The sequence below is a fragment of the Balaenoptera musculus genome, chromosome 2 (genome assembly GCF_009873245.2).
Source record: "Balaenoptera musculus isolate JJ_BM4_2016_0621 chromosome 2, mBalMus1.pri.v3, whole genome shotgun sequence".
NCBI lineage: Eukaryota > Metazoa > Chordata > Mammalia > Artiodactyla > Balaenopteridae > Balaenoptera > Balaenoptera musculus.
The window spans coordinates 31,683,805-31,710,589 of NC_045786.1; the positions used below are offsets into that span (position 1 = coordinate 31,683,805).

Genomic DNA, 26,785 nt, shown 5'->3' on the forward strand with positions numbered 1-26,785 from the left:
TAACGTGAGTCTCCCATCTGCACTGGTGACAGCTCCCTTTCTGATGAGAAGCAGAAACGTGTCCAGATGGGCTCGGGGCAGCAAGCAGACTGCCCACAAAGCCACCATGGTGTGGGGTGGGCGAGGGGATCATCACAGGGGCTACCTTTGGTTTTTTTTAACGGGAAGCAGTTCTGAATGGCTTAAGCAGGATGTATTTTGATTTGTAAAGCTCTATTAAATTGAAGAAAGAGAAAGGATCCATCCCCAGCTCCATACAGAACAAGTGGATATCATTAGCCCCCAAACTGTCAATGAATTAAACTCCTTCCCTGACCATGCAGAGCAGCCCTGGGTGTGGGCATCCTGTCTCTGCCAAGCAAGCCCGCAGGCCAGCCCCTGCCACACGGCCCTACGGGAGGTACAGATGCCAGCAATGCACTATCTTATTTGTTCAGGGGAAGCAAAACGGTCCAGTGCTGGTGGCTGTGTTCTTTCTTCCCAACAAGACCTAATTGCTGCTGTCCTCCTCTGGGATCTGGTCTCCCTGGACAGAGCGGGAAGACAGCCAGCAGAACCTAAACCGTCCAGCTCCCTGGATCAGGCCTCAGTGCACTAAGCTCCTGGAAACTCAAAGATGCAGAACCCAGGCACAGAGAACCTCCTGTTTCTGAAGGTATTAATATGAAGTCAAAATTAAAATCACATATTCTTATGGTTCTTTCTTTAAAAAACACAATCAATGCTTCTTATTGAAAAACCAGAAAATGTAGGTTATTCATTTTGTGACCCTCCCTTTTGGAAAAGAATCACATAGATGAAAATTGGTACATTCCCTAAAAATCAACACTTAGGATCCTTGAAACTCTAATATTTGAATTTTTAAATAATTTCCTATCAAGCCCATTCTATAGAATGCAAACTATCTCGAGCGGACACACTGTTAAATAAATGTGATATGAAACTAAAATTTCAAATAGATGCAGCTATATAAAAATGGAAAGAGAAAAACTGCTTCATTGCTATATAGAATTTCCAAAGATGATGTTCTGGAAACCAGCCACGGTTTTGACATCTATGAAAACAAATCACTGGGGTGCACTTGGACAAGGGCTATAAGAAAATAACCGTGGGAGAACAGAATATAGAAGAAATAGTTCTCCTATTTATATATATTGGGCTGGCCAAAAAGTTCGTTCGGTTTTGCCGTCCATTCCTGAATGAACTTTTTGGCCAACCCAATATACATACAGCCTCCTACATATATAACTGAATCACTGTGCTGTATACCTGAAACTAACACAGCACTGTAAAATAACTATACATCAACTAAAAACATAAAATAATATTTTTTTAAAAGCCAGAACCAAAAAAAAAAAACTGTGGTAACTCTCTTTCCCAACCGACGTGGGTGGTGTGCTGTAGAGGACTGAAGCACGGTCCAGGTGCCCTGGATTGAAAGCTCCTTCACCAGCCCTCTCCACGGACGAGAAATGGCCCAACCGTTACTCCTCTGACAGAAGACATTGAAGACTGCTGTTAGGATGCAAGTCACATCTGCCGGGGCAGCGCTTTCATTTATTGGCCACCCTTAAGGTTTCAGCAGGAATTACTGGGCCAGACACTGTTAATCCACCAGTCCCTGAGCTCTTCCCATTTCCTGCCTGGTGCTACTGGACACCTTACACTGTGACTGCCATCATACCTGAGGACAGACACCTCTGACCCCATCTACCATGTAACTACACAGATCAGTCACTGGCTACCGCAAAGCCCTGAAGAAACGAGGCGATTCTTTCACTCAGGCTGAATAATCCCATACTGGAGGGGCTTCTAATGAAAAGCCATATTCCCTGACCCCAACTTCCCCACGCCACTGCCAACCCTCTTCCTTAGCTCAGATTTTAAGTCTTCTGGTGGCTATTTCCATTTCTCTAAATAATATTTTTACACCTCTATTTCTGGATATATTATCAACTTCAGATAAAATGTACTGACATCCTTGGGGCTTCCCTGGTGGCACAGTGGTTGGGAATCTGCCTGCCAATGCAGGGGACACGGGTTCGAGCCCTGGTCTGGGAGGATCCCACATGCCGCGGAGCAACTGGGCCCGTGAGCCACAACTACTGAGCCTGCGCGTCTGGAGCCTGTGCTCCGCAACAAGAGAGGCCGCGATAGTGAGAGGCCCACGCACCGCGATGAAGAGTGGCCCCCGCTCGCCGCAACTGGAGAAAGCCCTTGCACAGAAACGAAGACCCAACACAGTCAAAAATAAAATTAATAAATAAATAATAAATAAATAAAATTTAAAAAAAAAATGTACTGACATCCTTATACGAGAGGCGACACGTTGCAGGACCTCCTGGGCTCTTGTGCCGCTGACCGTGATCACAGTAGCCATGGCAGGCGCTCCCATCCTGACGAAGGGTTCTGGGAGAAACACATCCTCCAGAGAAGCTCCCACCAATTCTGGGAACAGAGGCGCATCCTTTGGGTGGCCTGTGACCATGTAGCCCTCAGGATGAATACAAGCTCTTTTCTCTTTTTGAACTTGTTAAAGCCCTAGATAGGAGCTGCCATTCACTTGGCCTGTCCCTGCTGCTCTTTGGGGTTAGGGACTGGCTCCCACACCCATCTGCACCCTCCAGTCTCAGCAGCAGGCCCAGGCGCCCGTGGAGACTGCATGTGTGCCTGCTGAGAGCAGAAGCGAGCGAGAGCACCAGTGTGGCCAGCCCCCACCTGCCCACGCGCAGAGGCTGTGAACCGCGGAGACCGAGGTCTCGCCGCTTTGTTCTTTCTACTACACGACATATTCCTGATGTCCAACGGATGAACGGATAAACAACATGTGGCATGTACATACAATGGAATGTGACTTGGCCTTAAAAAAGAAGGAACCCCTAAATACGTAAGGAACTCATACAACTCTGAAAAAAACAACTTTTTTCATGGGCAAAGGACCTAAATAGATTTTTCCAAAGACATACAAATAGCCACAGGCACATGGAAAGGTGCTCAACATCACCGATCATCAGGGAAATGCCAATCAAAACCACAGTGAAGTATCACCTCACGCCTGTTACAACGGCCATCACCAAAAAGACAACAAATAACAAGCGCTGATGAGCACGTGGAGAAAAGGGAGCCCTTGTGCTCTGTTGGTGGGAATGTAAATTGGTGCAGCCACTATGGAAAACTGTGTGGAGGCTCCTCAAAAAATTTTAAATACAACTACCATATGATCCAGCAATTCTACTTCTGGGTATATATCCAAAAAAATGAAATCACTATCTCAAAGAGGTATCTGCACTCAAATGTTCATTACAGCATTATTTACAATAGCCAAGATATGGAAGCAGGGGACTTCCCTAGTGATGCAGTGGTTAAGAATCCGCCTGCCAATGCAGGGGACACAGGTTCGAGCCCTAGTCTGAGAAGATCCCACATGCCGCGGAGCACCTAAGCCCGTGCGCCACAACTACTGAACCTGCGCTCCAGAGCCCGCGAGCCACAACTACTGAAGCCCTTGCACCTAGAGCCTGTGCTCCGCAACAAGAGAAGCCACCGCAATGAGAAGCCCGAGCACAGCAACGAAGAGGAGCCCCCGCTTGCCGGAAAAGATATGGAAGCAATATGGGTCCATAGACAGATGAATGGATAAAGAATATATCACATATATGTGTGTATATATATATATATATACACATATATATATAAACACACACATACACACAGTGGATTACTATTTAATATTAAAAAAAGGAGGGAATTCCCTGGCGGTCCAGTGATTAGGACTCTGCGCTTCCACTGCAGGGGACATGGGTTCGATCCCTGGTTGGGGAACTAAGATCCTGGGGGCCGCAGGCGTGGCCAAACAAGATAGATAAATAGATAAATAGATAGATAGATAAAAGAAGATGGAAATCTATCATTTGTGACATTGTGGATGAATCTGGAGGGCATTATGCTAAGTGAAATAAGACAGAGACAGACAAATACACACTACGTACATGATCTCACTTAGACGTGGAATTGTGGTTTCCAGGGGCTGGGGGAGGGGGAAATGGGGAGTTTGCGTTTATGCGGACAGAGTTTCAGTTTGGGAAGATGAAAAAGTTTTGCAGGTGGATGGTGGTAACGGTTACACAACAAAGTGACTGTACTTAATACTACTGAACTGTACACATAAAAATGATTAAAGTGGTACATTTCATGTTACGTATATTTTACCACAATTTTAAAAACTTAAAAAAATAAAGATATCCTTGATGTCAGAAGACAGAGTGGGGGGCGCAACAGCCATCTCATCAGCTGATGTTCCCAGATGCTTCCTCTCCCCGTGGAGGGGCCCCGGGCCTGGGGCAACCGAAAGAGAAGCCTCTGTCTAAAAAATAACTTTGGTGGAATGACTGTCAGGGAACAAGGAGCAAGACTTACTCAGGAGGATGAGGTGGGAGACAGAGAAGATACTCCACTGTTTCTCTGAATGGTGAGGAGCCCAGAGGCCCTTCTTATCAAAATCGGGGAGAGCTGCCCTTTCTACGGCACAAGCAGCTCACAGGAGGCGTCAGGCCGGGGGCTCCGGAAAATCCAGGGGCTCCAGCCTCGTTCAGGAGCATCACCCACACTCACGGGGCACCTGAGAGAGGCAGAGGTATAATTTGCAAACACACAAGAGGATATTTTTGCCAATGGTTAAGTGGATTATTTTTAACAAGCATTAAGATTTTTTAACAGACTTTGGAAATGAAAGGGTTCCCATCTGTATGTGTCAAGGCGAGATCCCCTTTCTGGCACTTCCGAGGCTGTATCAGGGTTGATTCAAATAGAAAACACACCTTCTCTGGCATCTACTCCTCTGGGGAAAGGCAGACTTTATGGCTGAAAGGGTGACCGAGCTCTCCCAAGTTGAGATGCTACAACAAACAGCTCAGATACTCTCTGACTCTGGAACATTTCACAGACGCTACAACAAACAGCTCAGATACTCTCTGACTCTGGAACATTTCACGAGCCAGCTACAGGGAGATGCGGTGAGCAGTCGTGTCGACGGTGGGACCCTGATCCCAGCGCTCCAATGTCAGTGAAAGCAAACAGTTTTGTTGCAGAGAATGGCCAGGCCCTGCCAGGCTCTCTGGGACCTGCACCTCCATCCCACGTGGCACCCGCCTGTCTCTGCATCCTGGCCAGCATCTCTGGCCATCACAGAAGCCCGTGAAATCCTGCTATGCCTTACTCCCGCTGAAGGCCAAATCAAAACCACTCGGCCCAGCAGACGAAATGTTTCTGGACAAAATGCAGCAAAATAAAAGCCACATGGGCCCCTCCTTCGTCCTCCCTCCCTGGGCCACGGCTGGCCCGTCCGATGATGCACACAGGTGGCCTCAGATCTGAGCCAGGATCCGCCCAGGCCACCATGGGGCCAGGACTGAGAAGCAGGCTTCAGCGACACATTTCCCACTAAACGAAAGAAAAATGGGCGACTGTGAGCAGTCATACGAACGTAGTGAAATGCTGTCTCAGTCCACTCATTCGAAATAAAACCCATCCCATTAGGAAGACTGTAATTGCAGCCCATTCTGCTCTGGATGAGGCCGATTGTCGGAAGATAAGGGTTTAAAATTGAAAATCAAAGAGCGGTTCCTCAGTGATTCCCAGGAAATGAGGTGCACACAAGAAGGTATTAAACCCACCCACACAAAGACTTGTCCCCAACCCACACCAAGAATCCTAAAAGTCACCTTAACAGATTTCAAACTTTCGAATAAAACACAATGACATAAATAAGTCCTTAATCATACTGCACTGCTTGAGTTACCGGATTTTAATGACACCACCTCTCCAGGTCAGGGGGACCTGACAAAGCTAACCCCACCGCCATGAAAAGTCGCCTGCCCCTTTTTATCACTTAGAATACAAATTCCAGGGACTTCCCTGGTGGTCCAGTGGTTAGGACTCTGCGCTTTCAATGCAGGGGGCCCAGGTTCAATCCCTGGTCGGGGGAACTAAGATCCTGCAAGCCGTGTAGCATGGCCAAAAAAACAACAACAACAACCACCACCATTCCAGAACCCATCCCAAACTAGAAGGAAGGACCCCAATGAAACGGAACTCCTGTCCCGCTGATCAGGGAAATACACTCTTCTCAAATAACCGAGCCCCACCCACCCCCTGGCATCAGACCTCACTCACCCTGGTCTCCCATCCGGGGCCCTTGGACTTGGTCTCCATCTCCCGCATGCTGGGAGTCACTTCCTGTCCACGGTGGACGTCCTGTTCCTACTCCTGGCCATCCCTCTAACCAGAATTTCTGGTGCCACAGGGAAAGAGTGGGTTTTCTTGCTAGTTGCTCCCCCACTAAATTCTGACACAGCTGGCCTGGTTCCACCTCCATCAGCTCTGAAGATGGCACGGAAAGCCCTGCCGCTTCCTCCCGCTGGGCACCCTCGTGTGAGTGGAGAAAGTGAGCCTGAACAAGGCCAGAAATGGGGTGTCAGGGAACCTCAGTGGGGAAGGGGTTCCTGGAAGATGGGGCGGCAATAATCAAAACACCCCATCCGCAGCCCACAGCCCGGGCAGGCTCCCCCAACCCACAGACTGCAGACCCCACCCACGAGGCCAGGGTCCTTCGACCCCACGCTCTGCGGCCAGAAGATGGCTCTCTCCTCTACAGACACGAGATCACTATTAGAAGGGAATATTTGAAACAAAGAGATGGCATATCTCCATATGTTAATTATGAGCTCTTTCACTGTTCGGTAATGAAATAATACATAGAAACTCTGCATGTCAGAACACGGCATCTACCTAAAGAGGGCTCAAAACCACTCCTAAATTTCAGAATCTTCGGAAGTAAAAGAGATGGTCACGCTTGTTGACAAACAGTGCTGCTGACCTGGAGGAAGGGAACCGCAGCAGAGAAGGGTGGGCCTTCCCAGCTGCCCCCCTCCCCACCATTCAGAGTGGGGAGCCCTGCCCCCCACCCCCCAGGCCTCCAGCTTCTGGTTTTTAAGACTCTCAGGATTTGGGAATGAGACTGAGTAGACAAGCACTTTAAAATTCATTACCAGGAGGTTCCCACGGACTTTGCTTCCATGCATAGGAAATAGTCCATTTCTCCAAGTACTTGCCTACAAGTCCAATTTGGGGGAATTGATGTAGATTGTTCCATTTTGCGTTCTTCAACCGGAGGAAATTTTAAAATTCTTCCTTCCAGCTCAACAGAGCGAATCCACGCACCTACTGCTTCTGTGAAAGGAGGACAAAGACCCTCCTGGGGCCGCAGAATCTGGCAGCAGCTTCTCCCTGGATTCTCAGGGCAGCCAACGGCGTCGGGGGAACAGGACACCAGGCCAAGGGCCCCATGGTGGCGACCAGCCTGACTCATGCACCGGGGCGGTCCCAGGTGGTTCAGGAAGAGGGCCTGGCGTCAATCCATTTGCCAAATCGCCAGAGAAATAAGGTATTTTTTAAATAAATAATGGCTTGTGAGCCCAGGGTTCGGGTCCCCCGCCCATGGGGTCAGTGCCCCAGCACCCCCAGCATGGGGGTAGGGTGCTCTCAGGGAAGGGATGTCTCCCTAGAAGAATGTTATCACACCTCAGTATCAGCCTGTGTGTCACAGGGAAGCCTCTGAAGCTCCCCAGAGGCTCCCCCATGGGTTCTTGGTTTCCTCTCAAAACCCCACAAGCAAACCCCGCCCGGACCAGGGGCCCTAGGGAGCCTGTGCGCTGGGAGGCCCCCCGGGGGGGTCAGCTGGAATGCTATTTGCTGGACCCCTGCTCAGTGGTGTAGCATCAAAGGAGGGAGAGGGAGGGGGAGGGGAAGGGGAGGGGAGGAGGAGCAGGGAGGGAGGGGGAGGAGCAGGGGGAGGGGAGGGGGAGCAGGGAGGGAGGGGGAGGATCAGGGGGAGGGGAGGGGATGGGGAGGAGCAGGGAGGGAGGGGGAGGAGCAGGGGGAGTGGAGGGGATGGGGAGGAGCAGGGAGGGAGGGGGAGGAGCAGGGGGAGGGGAGGGGAGGGGGGAGAAGGGAGGGAGGGGGAGGAGCAGGGGGAGGGGAGGGGAGGGGGAGGAGCAGGGAGGGAGGGGGAGGAGCAGGGGGAGGGGAGGGGATGGGGAGCAGGGAGGGAGGGGGAGGAGCAGGGGGAGGGGAGGAGCAGGGAGGGAGGGGGAGGAGCAGGGGGAGGGGAGGGGAGGGGGGGGAGGGGGAGGAGGAGGGGGAGGGGAGGGGGGGGGGGGGGGAGGGAGGGAGGGGGAGGAGCAGGGGGAGGGGAGGGGATGGGGAGGAGCAGGGAGGGAGGGGGAGGAGCAGGGGGAGGGGAGGGGAGGGGGGAGCAGGGAGGGAGGGGGAGGAGCAGGGGGAGGGGAGGGGATGGGGAGGAGCAGGGAGGGAGGGGGAGGAGCAGGGGGAGGGGAGGGGATGGGGAGGAGCAGGGAGGGAGGGGGAGGAGCAGGCGGAGGGGAGGGGATGGGGAGGAGCAGGGAGGGAGGGGGAGGAGCAGGGGGAGGGGAGGGGATGGGGAGGAGCAGGGAGGGAGGCAGAGGAGCAGGGGGGGGAGAGGGAGGGGAGGAGGAGGGAGAGAATGTTCCTGCGGAGGACAAGAGAGGGAGAGAGAAGGGAGGGCTGGGGAGAGAGGCGAGGGGAGGGAGGAGGCAGAGGACAGGAAAGGGGGAGAGAGGGAAGCAAGGCAGGCCCTCCCCCCTCACACAGGGTCTGGGGGCGATGGAGCCTTTCTGGAGGTCAATCTGCAGCCTTCACATTCGGCCCAGCCATTCTACTTCTGGAAATGTACCGTAAGGAAAGAATCATGGGGATCTGCCAAAAAGAAAAAGGCTTCCCTGGTGGCACAGTGGTTAAGCATCCACCTGCCAATGCAGGGGACACTGGTTCGAGCCCTGGTCCAGGAAGATCCCACATGCCACGAAGCAACTAGGCCCGTGAGCCACAACTACTACTGAGCCTGCGCGTCTGGAGCCTGTGCTCCGCAACAAGAGAGGCCGTGACAGTGAGAGGCCCACGCACCGCGATGAAGAGCGGCCCCCACTTGCCGCAACTAGAGAAAGCCCTCGCACAGAAACGAAGACCCAGCACAGCCATAAATAAATTAAAAAAAAAAAAAATCTATTCTAAATACTGGACTGAACTTTCCCTCAGGTTCCGTGTGGACAGGAAAGAAGGAAGACCAACAGGGACGACAAAGCCAAGGGTCTGGAGCTGGACGGGGTGGGGGGGGGGGGATGGAGAGCAAGGCTCGGAGCCCAGGTCCCACCGCCAGGAACCCCGCGGTGATGGGACTCAAACTGCCCTCCAATTTCTTTCAAAAGACTTTTTTTTTCTAAATAGTTGTAGACCTACAAACAACTTGTGCAGATAGTACAGAGTTCCCATAGAATGACCCCCTCATCTGACATGCCCAGTCATTAAATCTCACATCAAAGTCGCACATTTGTTACAGTTAATGAACCAATATCAGTGTGTTACTGCTAACTAAGGCTACGCTCTATTGGCGTTTCCCTAGTTTTAACGCAGTGTCCTTTATCTGCTCCAGGATCCCACCCATTCTATTTAAACGTCCTGTCTCCTTGGGCTTCTCTTGGCTGCGACAGATTCTCAGATTTTGGTGAAACTACGGTTTCATCCGTTCTAAGGAGTGCTGCTCAGGTATTTGATAGAACGCCCCTCTGCTGGAATTGAACTGCTGTTTTCCTTGTGATTAGATAGAAGTTTTGGGGTTTGGGCAGAAAGGCCACAGAGCTGAAGAGCCATCCCCATCACATCCCATGGAGGGGCACACCATCAAGGTGACCCATCACTGCTGGGGGACCTGGATCCCGTGGCCGAGGCAGGGTTATCAGGTTTCTCCACTGTCAAGTTTCTCTGTTTCCCCTTTTCCAGGCTGTGCTCTTTGGAAGGACATTGCCAGGTACAGCCCACGCTTGAAGAGGGGGGAGTTCCCCCCCCCTCATTTCTGTTAGTCACCACCAGCAGGGAGCACCTCCTGCAGGCCCGAATCTCCCTCTGTGGCCACACCCCACAGAAGCCCCATTTGGCCCTTTCTTCTTATCTCCACTGAGGCCAACACACACAAATCAAAAGCTCCCTGAGGGTCCAATCTCCTCCGCACCGTTTCCTGTGTGCCTGCAGGAACCCAGCGTGGTGCTTTGCCCTCTGCACACACTGAGATGTCTCCTTCTGAGCTGCCCCGATGTCCCCAGGGTGGCCAGGCTGCCAGGAGCAGCCCTCAGGCCAGCAAGAGCCAGGCAGGCCCCTGGCGGAAGTCCAGCTCCCTCGTTAAGCATCCAGGGTAAAGCTGCTCCTGGCCCAGGCCCACACCCTCCTCCACCCGCTGGCCACGTAAGAGGGGAGCCAGGGAGATGCATTTCAAACAGGGTGGTCAGGGAGGCTGCAGGAGGTGCAGCTGGAGGGCACTCACCGGGCTCAGCGAATTTGCGTTTCTAGACTTCTGAACCACACCACCCACAGATATGACCTGCTCCTAAAATCCCAACCACGGGCAAAGTACTGGGACCCCAAACACACAAGCAGCGGTGCTCTCCATATCACAAACACCAGCCACAAGACCTTGGGGAGAGGCTGAGCAGAGCTGCAGGGCCCGTTGCTCCAGGCTGGCTCCCCATGGGCCCCGGAGGGTGGGTGCAGCGCCACCCAGGCCCCAGCCTCCGCCTGTCCAGGCACAGCCCTCAGACCCCCGTTCTGATCCTCGAGCCATACGGATGAAGCCTCCGTGCTATCCCAGCACCAGGACTGGGCTGGGAGTCCAGCAGAGTGGAGCCAGGAGCATGCCTAGGACCACTGAGGCCAGGTGTCACCTCCCGGCCTCCCTCGCACCTCTGTGGACCACCTCAGAGGAGACCACTATGCTGTGGGTCTCGTCTATTTCAGACGGCGCAGGACACAGACCACGTGTGCGCAAGCTCGGATGCGATGACCACACGTGGGACCCAGCCCAAAGCTGGACGGCTGATGGACAGTCTCCCAGCACAACTGGAGGGGTGGGAGGGGCCGGGAAGGCTGCCAGGGAGCGCTGTGGGCACAGACAGCAGGGACCTCTAGGATCTCAGTGTGATGGGCAGGGTGGCCTGGAGAGCGCTGGACAGGGGGCCCCTCGGAATCCCCACCCAGTTTCTGGGCCGACCCAAAGGAGCTGTTCATACACACCATCTCGCTCCGTTATCTCTTCCTACAGCTCTCTGGTTTCCCACTCACCTGAAACCACAGAGCATGTGACCCTCAAGTGCTCGGGCTGTTTGTGTCTGGTTTTCCTTAAGTGCACAGCTCTGCCCTTGTGCAGGAAGAAAAACTCTCATGGAGAGAACTTATCCATATCAATTACCTGTGTATAGATCTCAGCATCCTACTTGGGTTTATGAACTCTGATTTCATTTAGGAAATACAATGTGCATCTGAATATTAATAAGCACTTGTTGGAATGGCCACATTTAATCATCTCACATTAAATTAAATGTAATCTTGATTTTGATATTATTGTTCCAGCAGGAAAATAATCCATGAGTCAGTCAATTGAAAGTTCTCCTTGAAGATTCCAAGATGCTGTACTCCTCTTTTTTTTTTTTTTCAGTTTTTATTGAAGTTTAATATAGACACTGAAAAGTTCCTTATCATAAAGTGGAACCCACCTAGGCAAACCTCACACAGATCAAGAATGGGACATTGGGACTTCCCTGGTGGTGCAGTGGTTAAGAATCCGCCTGCCAATGCAGGGGACACGGGTTCGAGCCCTGGTCCAGGAAGATCCCACATGCTGCGGAGCACCTAAGCCCGTGTGCCACAACTACTGAGCCTGCACTCTAGAGCCCAAGAGCCACAACTACTGAGCCCGCGTGCCACAACTACTGAAGCCCGTGCGCCTAGAGCCCGTGTTCCGCAACAAGAGAAGCCACTGCAATGAGAAGCCCACGCACCACAACGAAGAGTAGCCCCTGCTCGCCACAACTAGAGAAAGCCTGCGTGCAGCAACGAAGACCCAATGCAGCCAAAAATAAAATAAAATTAATTAATTTTTTAAAAAAAAGAATGGGACATTGTCTTTGCGGCAACATGGATGGACCTAGAGATTATCATACTGAGTGAAGTAAGTCAGAGAAAGACAAATATGATATCGCTTGTATGTGGAATCTAAAATACAACACAAATGAACATATCTACGAAACAGAAACAGACTCACAGACATAGAGAACAGACTTGTGGTTGCCAAGGGGGAGGGGGGTGGGAGAGGGAAGGATTGGGAGTTTGGGATTAGCAGATGCAAACTATTATATATAGAATGGATAAACAACAAGGTCCTACTGTATTGCACAGGGAACTATATTCAATATCCCTGTGACAAACCATAATGGAAATGAACATGAAAAAGAATATGTATGTATAACTGAGTCACTTTGCTGAACAGCAGAAATTAATACAACATTGTAAATCAACTATATGTCAATAAAATCTAAAAAAAGAAAAAAATAAATCAACGGGACATTGTCAGTCCCTCCAGAAGCCCGGTGCCCTCCTGGTGCCCTCCTGGTGCCCCCTCTAATCACCATCTCCCAAGGGCACCCTGACTTCCCACCCCACATGGGAGAGTTGCCTGTTGCCCTTCCCATCAGTGGAGCCATGCGGTAGGGACTAGGGACTCTAGTGTCTGGGTTTTTGGCTCAAGAGCATGTGGCAGGACTCGTCCAGGCCACTGCACACACTTGCAGTGCCTGCTGGATGATTTCCATGTGTGATGAGCCCCAGTGTATAGCGCAGTCTGCTGCCGGTGGACCTTGGGTCCTCTGTAGTTTGACAACCACGCTTCTACGGATGCTCTGGTGCATGCGTCTGGAGGGTTCTATTAGTTTCCTGTGGCCCCTGGAACAAATTGCCAGAAACACGTGGCTTTGACCAACTCAAGTTCAGGAGATCGGGAATCTGAAAGCAGTTTCAGCGGCTGAAATCTAGGCGTTCACAGGGCCCCCCTCCCTCTGGAGGCTCCAGGGGAGAATCACCTCTTCCAGCTGGGGATGCTGCCGGCATTCCCTGCCTTGTAGCCACATCACTCCGATCTCTGCCTCCGTGGTCACTGTCTTCTCCTCTGTGTCTACACTCCCTCTGCCTCTCTCTTAGAAGGACCCTTGTGGGGACTTCCCTGGCAGTCAAGTGGTTAGGACTGGGCCCCGGGTTCGATCCCTGGTTGGGGCCCGCCAAAAAAAAAAAAAAAAAAGGACCCTTGTGATGGCATGCAAGGCCCACCCAGATAAGCCAGGATCATCTCCTCATCTCAGTGTCCCAACTCACATCTGCAAAAGCTTCACCATGTAAGGTCACATTCACAGGTTCCAGGGATGGGGACCCGCCACATCTTTAGGGGCCACCATGCAGCCCACGACAGTGGCCGTATGCACACTGCACCCAGTTTCACTCAGAGCGGGACTGCTGGTCACAGAGTATGTGCATTTTTAACTTTAGGTGACACTGCAAAACCGCTTCCTAAAGCAGTTGTATGAACTTACACCCCGATCAACCATCAGAGTTCCAGCCGCTCCACATCCTCTTCAATGCCTAGTTTGTGCTCTTTTCAATTTTAGCCCTTCTGGTGGTGTGTAATGGTATCAAATTGGGGTGGGTAATTTTATGTGTCAACTTGACTGGCCACAGGGCGCCCAGATTAAACATCATTTCTGGGTGTGTCTGTGTGTCTCTGGATGAGACGAGCATTTGCATCAGTGGACTCGGTAAAGCAGACACCCTCCCCAATGTCGGTGGGCAGCATCCAACCCACTAAGGGCCTGAAGAGAACAACAGATGGCGGAAGGAGGGATTTGCCCCTTTTTCTGCCTCACTGTTGAGCTGGGACCTCTCACCTCATCTTCTGCCCTTGGGCTGGGATTCACACCATGGGCCCCCTGGGTCCTCAGGCCTTCAAGTCTCAGACTGAACTACACACCAGCTTTCTTGGCCTCCAGCTGCTGACCACAGATCTGGGGACTTCTCAGCCTCCATAATCATGTGAGTCCTCATAATAAATCTCCAAATATAGGGAATTCCCTGGCGGTCCAGTGGTTAGGACTCGGTGCTTTCACTGCCACGGCCCGGGTTTAATCCCCGGTCGGGGAACTATGATCCCGCAAGCCATGTATAGCGCAGCCAAAAAAAACAAAAAAACAAATATATATAACACACACACACACACACACTATTGTCTGTTTCTGTGGAGAACCCTAAAACATTTACAGTTTATTTTGCATTTCCCTCCCTGATGACTAATGGAGTTGAGGACCTTTCCATATGGTTACTGGGCCTTCTTTTTGGTGAAATGTCTTTGGTCCCTTTTTCTACTCAGTTGTTTGCCTTTTTCTTGGACAGTGCATTATTTTAAGATGAGTAATTTGTTAGAACATCTTCCATGAAGCACACGGTGTGGAGGGGAACACGTGTTTTTGGCGTCAGGGCCTGAGATGTGTGGTCCAGATGGATGTGAGCAATGCATTGCCATGAATTCTGGATGATGAATACCCACCACGGCCTCCAGGACTCTGTCAGCCAGGACGGTTTCCATAAGGAAAACGCATGACAGCTTGCACACCACTGTTGGGAACTCGGGTGAGCGAGACACAATTCAGTCCCAAATTAATGTGTTATGCCTCCATTTACTTCCTTGAAACCAGAGCTAATTTCGCTTCAAGGAAGTGACCATTACTTTGGGACATTAAACTCTATTTGTATTTCTACAAATACATGTGGATTTTAGAGAATCTTCTGAGTCAGTCGGCAGCAGCTGCTAATCAAGGCTGCACGGGACGGCCCATCTATGGCTGTGGGTACCACGCGTGAGCACAGAGAGGCATGCCACCAGTGTGACCACTGGCTTTCTGCCATGAAATATCGGATGTTAAATACACCAAGTCTGGCTTCTCTATTTCACTGTAAAGGAAGAAAGCCGGTTTGGGCTATCAGTCAACACGAACTGCAGCGAAATATTCGGTGTTTGATGAAAACCATCAGGAGAGCGAGCCCCAGGCCTGCCCCCCTGCAGCACGCAATCCCCACCCGTCCCCACCTGGAGCAGCCACTTGGCCCTTAGAGGCAGAAAGGTCAACACACAGGGAGAGTCCCCCACCCCAACAAATGCATCTTTCTCCCAACAAATCATGACTTCTAACTGCCCCACAATTAGCAGGCAGTTTCCAGCTCTAGCGCACGGCAGTAAGCTGTGAAAGACACATTCACCAGCGTCCTAGCCAGCTCCCCGCAGAGGCCGAGCCTCGGGGCCACGGAGAGGGAATGGCGCCCACCCCCACCTGTGCCGACGCAAAGAGCAGGCTGTCCACGTGTCCAGAAAGGGGAGCAACTGTAAGACATGTTTTCTGACCCATCATTACTCGGAGGATGAACAGCCCACCAGAGCCTGAAAGGGGACGACTGGGCAGGAACTCGGGTGCCCAGGCTTTCGGGGCTCCTGAGAGGAGCCCTCCAAGAATCCCCCAGAGCTCAGCAGCCTGCAGAGGCCCCTGGAGCCCAACCTCCTGACCTGCAGCCCGGCTTCCCCACGCCCTCTGCCCTCTGCACGGCTGGTGCAGAAGTCGGTCCCCCTCCCTACGGAGGCCAGGAAGCCACCAGGAGCCCCGGCAACGGGAGGAGGGCGGCCACCTGGTGGGCAGGGTGGCCCGGCCACCGCGACCTGGGTCCCTCTGGCCTTTCACGCTCGCTGACAACTGCACAGAGGCCTCTCTGTCTCCCAGGCGTCCTTCATCCTTCCGAGTAAGTCAGTGGGGCCACAGAGGTTAACTCCACGTGAGCAAATTAATAATGTGATCTATGGTCTGTCATGGATTTTGTCGTTCTTATAGAGGCATAGTGGCAATTTAATCTAGAAAGCCTGTAAATCTCTAAAGGGTAAAATTAAACACCCGAGCTAGCAAGGCCGGGACGTGGCGGCAGCAGCCTCCTCCCACAGGTGTTGGGCTCCGTCCTTCCTCCCTCCCCACGCCTCCTGGCAGCACCCCTCCGAGAGCCCCCCTCGAGCCTGGAGGCACCCCTCCATGCACCTCCGCCGCCCAGTCCCCGCGCCCTCCCCCGGTTCTCATCACAGCCTCCTCCTCATCCTTCACCACGCCTCCGGAGGCCCAGCTGGTCCTGAAGCCGGGTGATGGAAACACCTCCTAGATTCAGCTGGACGATGCCGGGCAGAGTGCGTGTCACCCCACCTGCTCTGCCCCCAAACACAGCAAGACTCCCCCGGGCCTCCAAGGCAGCTCAAGCCCCTGACGGTCAGGACCCGCCATCCCCTGCTGACCTGCCCAAACCACATTATCCTGCTGCCAGACACTCAGCTCCACCCCCATACCGGGTCCCCCACTCCAGGCTGGCCCTTCTGCCTGGAGGCTCTTCTGGCCTGAGCTCTGGACGGGCAAACCCACTCACTCTTCCAGGATGGGGTCCCTGACCCACACCCCCCACGCCGGGCACTCAAACCTTCCAGCCTGGGCTGCTCCGGGAGCACTTTGGAGCCAGAGGCAGCCTTGGGTTCCGATGCCCGCCCGCATTCTACAGCAGCCCCCCTCTCCGCTCTTCTCTCCTGACTCCACTCGGCTCTTGACAGGGACTGGGGGTGATGGAACAGAGCGGGCGCTCAGGAAATACCTGTTGGATGGACGGATGGATGGACAGATGGAGCTCCCAGCAAAGGGGCTCGGGGGCTAGCATTGCAGTGACCCCACAGATCAGAGGGCCGGGAGGTGAATGCCAGGGGTGGGGAAGGGGCTGCCATTTAAGTGCCTGGCACCCCTTTATTTCCATTGTTAGACAAGTCATCTTATACGACGGATGAAAGTAGCAACACACGCAGAGTGAAGGCAAGGGTTCCCAAAGCGAGGAGTGGGGAGCACGATGCCACATCCAGGGGCCCCCACGGCGGCTCCCCCATGAAGTCGATGCAAGCGAGAGGTGCCTCTGCCTCCGGGTGCGCTCACAGCCACTGAAGCCGCACAGTCCTCCCTGCTGATTAAGCACAAACCAGCCTGTGATCACGAAGAAAACTGTTATTTAATGAAATGCAATTAATTGGAAAGTTGAAATCTCTTAAAGCCCGAAGGAGAGACACAGTCAAGAGTTCTTGGTCTGGAGGGGCTTCTGCTGTCAGAGTTTCCAACCCAAGAAACAGCACAGAGATATCCCCCCAAGAGCAGGAAGCAGACGGCACGTCCACCCCACCACACACTGGCTCGCTCCTGTCCGCCACCCGAAGGGCAGGGAAAGGTCACAGGCAGAATCTTCGCGGCACACGTACACGGATAAAGGCATGTCCAGGAGGGGCCGTAGGTCAGGCCTGCCTCAGGGATTCACGATCTAGCGGTCAGGCCAGGCAGGCAGCGCTGGGACCCGCGGCCGGGACCCACTGTCCAGCAGTCAGCCACCAGCTCTCACTGCGGCCAGCGGGGACCAGCCAGAGACCCAAGGTAGCACTTGGTGTCTGAGGCCTGGCAGGCGAGTTGGGGATGGATACACACACACACACACACACACACACACACACACACACCAAGCCCGGTGACTGGCACTGACCAGGCACACTACTGTCACAAACGCTGACACACACACATCTGGTCTCGCCCCATCCTCACCGCAGCTGGTGGCTGGTAAGGAAGGAAGCGCAGGCCTCCGGGTGCCCCTCTTAGAAGGAGTCATTCGAACTCCCAACAGCCACGCTGGCTGGCTGGCCAGCTGCTGGAGGCTTTCTGGAGCTTCTGATTACCCACCCCTGACAGCTGTCACCAGCTCTGGATGACATGGACATATGTCAGAGCACATGGCCCGCTCATTACACCAAAAGACTGAGGAACGTAAACCGTGTTTTATTTGAGCAACGTGCACACTTGCTGCCAGAGGAGCCTGAGAAATCCATCATCCCTAAATGTGGGCACTCACTCAGCAAACGGGTCCCCCAGTTTCGAAACAATGGATTTTTCCAAGACAACTGATAGACAAACTGGGAAAAACTATACACTACATTTTTTTATGAAAATTAGCGGGGCCCACAACAGTTCAGAGAAACACATATTTAGAGCTGCCTTGCTTGAGAGTCCATTCGCGAATGTAAAACCAATCCAATGAGAAATAAATATATATATATTTTTTTTTAAAATACAATTATACATATATATGTGCATATCTCCCAACTGAAAATTCTAAATGCCGACAGTTGACTAATTAAAATTTGTCCAGAACAAGTGCCTGAAATTTCAGAGCTGATTCCAGGGGCAGGAAGTGCAAAGAATCCATGGTACCTCCGAGTGAAAAAAGGAAAACACCTTACCAATCCACCAACAATGTTAGCTATTGTCCTGGATGGCAAGCTCCCAAGCCCTCTTGCTGTCCCCATGAAGGGCCCTGGGTCACCTGTGACATGTCCATTATTCTCCAACCGCCAACCAGAGCTCAGGGCGACAGGTCACCACCATCAGATTTTCTAGGCACAGGTTGAAAATGAACCCCTGTACCCATCACATAAGTGGTCACAAGTCCTAGTCACGCCCACCCCGTTTAAAAACAAATCTGAGGGCTTCCCTGGTGGCGCAGTGGTTGAGAATCCACCTGCCAACGCAGGGAACACGGGTTCAAGCCCTGGTCCAGGAAGATCCCACATGCCGCAGAGCAACTAAGCCCGTGTGCCACAACTACTGAGCCTGTGCTCTAGAGCCCGTGAGCCACAACTACTGAAGCCCATGAGCCACAACTACTGAAGCCCACTCACCTAGAGCCCGTGCTCCGCAACAAGAGAAGCCACTGCAATGAGAAGCTGGTGCACCACAATTAAGAGTAGCCTCCTGGGCTTCCCTGGTGGCGCAGTGGTTGAGAGTCCGCCTGCCGGTGCAGGGAACATGGGTTCGAGCCCTGGTCCGGGAGGATCCCACATGCCGTGGAGCAACTAAGCCCAGGCACCACAACCACTGAGCCTGCGCTCTGGAGCCCGCGAGCCACAACTACTGAGCCCACGTGCCACAACTGCTGAAGCCCACATGCCTGGAGCCCGTGCTCCGAAACAAAGAGAGGCCGCCGCAATGGGAAGCGCGCGCACTGCAACCAGGAGTGGCCTCTGCTCGCCACAGCTGGAGAAAGGCCGCGTGCAGCAACGAAGACCCAACGCAGCCAAAAATAAAATAAATTCATAAAAAATAAATTAATTAAATAAGACATTTTTTCCCTGTTTAAAAAAAAAAAAAGAGTAGCCCCCGCTCGCCACAACTAGAGAAAAGCCCACGCAGAGCAACGAAGACCCAACGCAGCCAAAAATTAATTAATTAATTTAAAAAAACAAAACAAATCTGATGCAAACTGGGCCCCAGTGGGACATAGTGGGGTAGGGAGGATGGAGGAGATGGGGGAGTCGGGCGGGGGGTGGTCATGGGGCTTTGTGCTCTCCATCCAATACCAGCGCTGCCCTGAAACAGCAGCCCCCTCGGGCAAGTCACAGCTGCCTGGTCCTCAGCCTCCCCACTGCCAAGTGAAGACCTGTCTCTCGGGCTCGGCGGGAAACTATTTAAAACAGCACATGCAGAGGGAGAGAAGGCAACAGAACAGAAGTGCCCAATGACGTGTGTTTAATTCCAGTTGGTTTCTCCATCCAAAACCACCTTTCAGTGCCAGCATGCTTCCGTTTTCAGAAAAACCACAAGATGCAAACATCTCTGTGGTCAGGAGACACCGGCATCTCAACCCCGTATTTTTTCTTTCTTAATTTTGATCCTTCAGACGCAAAACCACAGATGCAGCCCCTTACATCAGAATGGCACTTAACAGTTTAGGAAGCACTACATTCTCTTGCTAGGTTGTACATGAAGCTAGCAGAGCTGACCCTTCAAACTCTCAGTAGACTAGGAGAAGCCACAGCAAGCCTAGGGCCACCAGCACTCCACAAAGCTCTGGTCGTCACGTACCAGTATCTCAAATCAGTTCAATGCTGGATCTCGTCTGGACCTCAAAACTATCTCGGCGAGAGCTGTCATGCACATGTGACAGATGCTGAGAAAGGCTCCCAAAGCCAGTGACTTGCCCAAGGCCCCCGGGATTAGTGGCAGAGCCTTTCTCCTTATAAAACCAGAGTGCCTTCCCCAGCAGGGCCAGAACACAGGCAGGGAGAATCAGGTGGAGGAAGACTGGCAAACAGGGTCAGGCAGAGCAGCCGGGAGCCTGGAGACGTCGGGTCTGACATAAGGGAAAAGACCAGTTTAGAAACCTCCAGATGGAGGAGAAAGGGAACCTGGCCAAGTGGGGCATCAGACTTCCCTGGTGGCGCAGTGGTTAAGAATCCACCTGCCAATGTAGGGGACAGGGGTTCGAGCCCTGGTCCGGGAAGATCCCACATGCCACAAAGCAACTAAGCCCGTGCACCACAACTACTGAGCCTGCACTCTAGAGCCTGCGAACCACAACTACTGAGTCCAAGAGCCACAACTACTGAAGCCTGTGCGCCTAGGGCCCGTACTCCACAACAAGAGAAGCCACCGCAATGAGTAGCACCGCAACGAAGAGTAGCCCCCACTTGACACAATTAGAGAAAGCCCACGTGCAACAACAAAGACCCAACGCAGCCAAATAAATAAATAAATAAAAAGAAAATATTAAAAAAAAAAAAGAGGGGGCATCATTCCCAGCACATCCGTAACCCAGCTGACGGCAGGGACAGCCCGAGCACAGAACATCCAGACAACCAAAAAATCCTAAAGGGAGTTTCTGTGAAGGATCAGAATGCCCACTCCTGGGGCTGGATCGCCTTCCCGGCCACGCTGTCTTCTGGCCTATGCAACATCTGACCTGCCCCCCACCATTCCACGGCTCTCTTCTGCCTGTCCACTGCGGGCAAGGTTCTGTTCTAGGCTCTGGCAGTGAATCCAGCTTGGTTCCGGCGCTGGGTCTTGGGAAGGGAGCAGCAGGGTGCCAGGCTTGTGCTGGAAGGAAGCATGACGCTCCTGGGATTTCATTCATTCGTTCATTCATTCATCCAACAAGTACCACTGAGGGTGTACGAGGTGCCAGGCACTATTTTTCCTCCGGGGATACAGAGGTCAACAAAGTCTCTGTGTTAGAGCAGTAAGAGACAGAATAAACAAAGTATATAAATAACAAACTGCATTTGGTACTAAGAAGAAACACAGAGCAAGGTTAACATGAAAGGGGGAAGTGATGCTAATTTATGTAGGGTGGTCTGGGAGCTGAAATACAGACAGAGAAGGAAGTGAGACAGCAAGCCAGGTGGACATCTGGAGGAGGCACGTGCCAGGGAGGGGAAGGGCAGGTGCAAAGGCCCTGAGGTAGGCAGGAGCTTGGCAAACTTGGTGACCAAGGGATAAGAGGGAAAGAGCCCATATTCATCTGGGATGATCAAGGATGGACACAGGGCCCCAGGCTAAGGTGGCAGGTGGGGATGGGGTGGGGACAACGCAAAGCAAGCCTGGGCAGTGAGTCTGCCTGACCAGAGCCTGGACAGTATGGCTGGGAGTGAGGAAGGGAACTTGAAAACAAATCAGGCTGAGGAATGTGGGTATGGAGTGGGCACTGGGGAGCCACTGCGGGCTTGAGTAACAAACACCTGGGACACCCTGCAGCTGGCACAGAAATCACAAGTCACACAGCAACAGCACCCTCCAAAACGGAGGGGGTTCCCAAGCAGCCTCAGGAATTTCGAGCCCCACAGAGAGAGCCCAGCTGTGTGACACTGAGGTCACTGCCCTCCCTGGGCTCCCTTGTCATCCAGGAGGACAGGGAGAGCAGAGGACTGGCTGCTGGAGAGGCAGGGAAGACGGCGCCCACGACGGCTGACTCAGCCTGTGCCTGCAGGCTGCTCTGTTGGACCCGACCCAGGGGGTGGGCGGGGTCTCGGGAGAGGAAGGGGCCAGAGAATCCTCCCTGTGGGCACACGCCCCACCACCGACCATCTACCGGGCACCAGAGCCCCCACGTGGCAGGCAGTCATCTCAAACATGACCTAAGTTGGGGATGGAGCCGCAAGGCAGTCAGTGCCCACGCCGCTCCCCACCCCAGCAAGGTCAGGGCTACGTGAGCCCAGGCTCTCTCCCACTCTCTCAAGGCCAGGCTGCAAGGCAGGCGTACTGCTTTCTGCCACTTGTTCCAGAAGGCCTTGAGGCCAACTCAGGGCCTCTGTGCCCACCTGCTCCTAGCCCTCCTGACTCCCCTGACAATAAAGGTTTCTCCAAGACTTCAGACCCTAGTGTCACCAGAGGCGCTGACCTGTTGAGGCTCTGGGTCAGGTGTGCCAGGTCAAGGATGGGAAGGCGGGGTGCCCTGGAGGCGCTGAGGCCTGGAGGGGGCTTGTGCCCCCGGACACTGCCCCCACCCTCCCCCAACAGGCCTCGGGGACCACCCAATCTAAACAAAGCCTGGCTACCACCACACGTGCTTCTCCTCTGAGTTCCTCAGTTGTGTCTAGGAAACATCAAGGTGTTTTAGCGCTCCCTCTCAGCTTCAGGGGTGCAACTGGTGTCTTTTACAATTATCTTTTATTTTTATCCAGCATTTCTTAGCTCAGTTGGCAAATTGGATTATTTATGCGCCTCCATTTCACAATCCATCCCCACCAATTATTCCTGTGAAACTAATTTTTTTTTTTTTAAAAAAAGGGTTAGAAGTAATCAAGGGAGAGGCATGCAGACAAGTTAACAAGCCACAGCTGGAGCCCGGGGTGCCCGAGAAAGCAAGCAAGGTGCAAAAGAGTAAGAAACTGACCGGCCTGGGCTTCTCCTGCCTGCCAGAGCCCACCCCGGCTCTCACGCTCACACACACACACACTCACTCACACACACACCCCATCTGGTTCAGCCCACACTTCTCCCAGGCAAAGAAGCCCAGTACCCTGGAGATAGAAAGGCAGGCACTGGGGGAGGGACACCATCCTGCTTCCCAACCAATGAGCAGAGGTCTGAAGAGACGGGGCGCCCCAAAACTAGTGCCACCACGCAGACCTGGCCCAGCCTGGAGACCACTCCAAGGGTCTCTCCGCCAGTACTGTGGTGCCCACCAGGGAGGCTGCCACTCAGCAAGCTGACCCCCAGCAAGCTCCAACTCGCCCTGGACACCACCCAGAGTCCCAGGAGGCTACAAGCCGCGGTCATTCTCCGCTCAGGAGACCCCCTCCTGAGTGCAAGTGGAGGCAGTATGGACAGCCTCCCAGGAGTGAGGGCACAGGGCAGGGGGTCCTGGCAGCTGTGGACTGGGAAATCCCACTGTGTCCCCTGCAGGATGGACACCACCCACAAGAAGGCGAGAGACCCCCCACCTCACCTCACCAGAAGGACCACTAACCCAGAGGCCTGAGAAAGGAGCCGCCCACCAGGCTCTGGGTACCCACAGAGCACATCAAATGTGAACCCCGGGAAAAGCTGTCCTGTTCCCACCCTCGAAGCTTTCAGGTCGTTATTTCTAAAACCACTGTTTCTCTCAAAGGCGGTGGGGGGTGGAATTCTCAGAAAGGGGACAGAGCCTGAAGAGGTCAGGGACAACTCAGCCCACAGGATGAAGGGAACAAAGGAGATGCCCGGTTTGGGGTACTTGACCGTCCCCACGGCCATTTGTGAGTTCGCTTAACCAGATCTGAGGCTGGCCCCTGTCAGGCCGTATCCGAATAGCTTTGAAAAAAATCAAGTCTTCCTTCTGCAAGTAAATACTAAGTTGAGACCAACAGGCTAATAGCCTCCTCGCTCCGCGAGGCCCCGGCTGGGTGGGCCCCTCTAGACCCTCCCTCGGCACCGGCACCGGGTCCAGGGCAAGTACGCCCCCGGCCTTGGCACACCGAGGCCCGCCCGGCACACAGCCCAGCTCGGGGGCGGGGGGCTCGCCGTTCGCCTTGACCATCAGAAGCCCAACCTCCCAGCAGCAGCCTGGCCGGGATGGTGGAGGCGTGGGAAAGGAAGGGGCTAGGCCGGTGGGGCAGGTCCGCGCCGCGCCCCCAGCCCTGCGCCGGCCGCCCAGGGGAACCTGACCGTGGAATTTTTAATTGAGGAGTTTCTCCCGCTGGGCCTCGTTATAAAGGGAAAACGGGGAGGGCTCGAAGACCGGGGCTCGGCTTCCCAGGAGGCAGGGAACCCAGAAACGACCCCAAACTCGGGAGTTGCCGCCCGGCACAGGGACTCGGTACCAGCGCCCAGCGGGGCCGCGGAACGCTCCAGCGGCCCGGCCAGCCCGGCGGGACCCGAGCGGGCAGCCACCGCCGGCCCGCGCCCCGGGTCCGCGCCGGGTCGCCCCTCGCCGCGGCACCCCCCGCCCGGGATGAGCGAGCCGCCGGCTCGGCCCCGCCGCGCCCGCCCGCCGGTCCAGGGGGCGCCGGTCCGCTCCCCGCGACCCCCCGGGGCCCCCCGCCCGCGGCGCCGCGCGATTGCGCCCCCAGCGCCCCAGCCCCCCGCTCCCGCCCGGGCGCCCTCAGACTGCGGCCGCGGGCGGGTCGAGCGGCCCGTACTCCCGCTTACCTGGCGCGGGCGCGGGGCCGCGCGGGTGCACTGCCGCCCCGGCCCGCCGCCGCCGCTCCGTCAGCGAGGCCGAGCGCGGGGCCGCCGCCGCAGCTCTTTGTGAGCCGCGCACCGAGATGCTGCGGAGCCCGGGAAGCTGGATAGCAGCGGGCGCGCCCCGGACGCGGCGTACGGCACGCAGGGCCGCCCCTGCCCGGCGCACGCGGCGCGGCCCGCGGGTGCACCCCGCACCGGCCTGCGGCTGGCAGCTCGCGCCCCGCCCCGCCCCGGCCTCGCCCACGCCCCCCGCCCGGCGAGAGCGCGCGGCGGGAAGACAGGGAGGAGGACAAAGATGCGTGCGTGCCCAGCCCCTTCCCCTGAGCCCGCGCCGGGACAGTCAGCGGGCAGGAGGACGCACCTGGGTTCCGGATGCTGCGGGGACGGCTTCGGGGCTGGGGGACCGAGCCCAGCTCTGGAAGCCGCGGCCCTCCAACCGCCCCGGTTCCTGGGGAGCACACAAATTCTCGGGCGCGCCCGGGACCTGCGGGATCGGGGGCCGTTGGAGTCTGGTCCTTCGGCGGGTGGAACAGGTGACAGCGAGGCTTTCTTGCGCCCGCACCTGCCCTGGGCGCCGCGCTGCCCCCTGGCGAGCTCCCGAGCGTGTTCGGCGGAGGGGCCCCGGCGACCGCGCCCTGCTCGGCCCCGCGCGGCGGCGTGGCGAGAGGGAGCCCCAGGCCAGAAGCCCTGGTAGGATCTCGGCCACGGAGAGCCCCTTCCGGACGGGAGGACCCCTGCTGCCTACCCGCCGCAGATCCCCTAGTCGCGGGTTGCATGCCAGATCCCTGGGAACCATCCCGTCACCCCGTTTCCAATGTCCTGTGCTGCCTTGGCCTCGACCACTGGCCTCCCCTCCCCCAGGGCCTCGCCGCAGCCCTTTCCCTCCTTGCAGTCCTGAACGGAGAGGACCCAAACCACGTCCACTTCCAGCTCCCCACACACATCCCAAGGAGAGGAGGTGATCCACCCTACAGTGGGAATAATCCCCCTGGAACCCCCTGAAGGTTATGCTGGAGACGCTGGTGTCACCTTTGACCCCTCTGGCCAGTTCATTCGGTCCCACACAGTCGTGTAACCTGCGGGCTCCACCTGGAGTAATGCGCAGGGTGCCTTGCCGGTCCGAGCCGGGCTCTGGTGACTCCCTCGCTCAAATCCTGATTATTTGCCTTCTGTTGTCTCTTCTTTTGGCTGGATTAGGGTGCCAGTGCGGTGGGGGCAGTTCTGAAGAGGGAAGAGGAGGCCTGCGTGGGCCTCCTCCTGCTGCCCTGCAGAAGGCCTGGGAAAAGCTGAGTCCCCAGCCGGACCAGCGCAGACTTGGTGTGGACTTCCTGTGAATGGGCCCTGTGGGCCTGTCTCCCTCCCTGCTCCCCAACTCCCCCTGGCACCCCCCAACGCTCACAGTGACCCAGAGGGCCTGAGCCTCCAGTTGGGCGGGAGGGGGGCAGAGGTGTGTCCTGGTAGGGCAACTTTGCAGCTCAAGTGCCAAAAGAAGGCCACAGAGGCAGAGCCCAGAAGCAGGCCAGGGGCAGGTTCCTGACCCATCCCCCTGGCCCCTGAGGTAAGCTGTCTTTGCTGTTTGTGGTCCCCTCTTCCCATGGGCAAGCTCTGGGCCTACCAACAGGGTTAGACCCCAGCCCTGTGCACGGGAGCAACAGTGGCTGGTATTCAGAGTCCACGGGGTCAAAGGCACAGGCCCGCCCCAGCCTCACTCAAGACTCCTGAGTCTGCCGGGCTCCAGCCAGCCATCTCTTTTCAGAGGATTTTTCAAGAATCTTGGAGTAGGGAAGGCTCTTCTCAGTATTCCACAAAACTGAAAAGCTGTAACGTAAAAGATTGTTAAATTTGACTTCATAAAAATCCCTGCCTGGCAATCACCACCATGAGCAAAGTCAACAACAAACCAGAAGCAAAATATTTGCAACTCATTTCACCAACAGTTAACTTCCCTAATATGTCGATAGCATCTAGAAATAGAAAAAAGAACAACTCAAAAGAAAAAATAGACAAAGGTAAGGAGCAGAGAGTTCACAGGAAAGGAAATACAAATGACTTTTAAACATCTGAAAAGATGTCCTCCTTATTCAGAATGATAAATGCAAATTAACACTATACCTAGGTGCCATGGTTTTTGCCTGTTAGAGACCCAGGAGTGCAATAACACAATATGTTCCAGAGGGCAAGGGGAAACACGAACTTCGGCACTTCTCCTGGGAAGTGTAAATCAGCACAGCCTCTATGGAGGAATATTAGATCACTTCTATCAAAATTACAAATGTACAAGC

General features: G+C 54.5%; 1 protein-coding gene across 5 annotated transcripts in view; it reads right to left on the reverse strand.

Annotated features, from left to right (window-relative positions):
• APBA2 (amyloid beta precursor protein binding family A member 2) overlaps positions 1-24,960 on the reverse strand; it is a 230,682-nt gene extending 205,722 nt beyond the window's left edge. For 4 of the 5 annotated variants that reach the window (XM_036844817.1, XM_036844814.1, XM_036844818.1 and 1 more), the window contains exon 1: positions 24,468-24,533. The gene's annotated coding sequence lies outside the window, so the exon portion shown is untranslated. Of the gene's footprint in view, positions 1-24,467; positions 24,534-24,864 lie in introns of those variants that run through there. The other variant, XM_036844816.1, reaches the window with a different exon arrangement.
• Between the last annotated feature and the right edge of the window lie 1,825 nt (positions 24,961-26,785).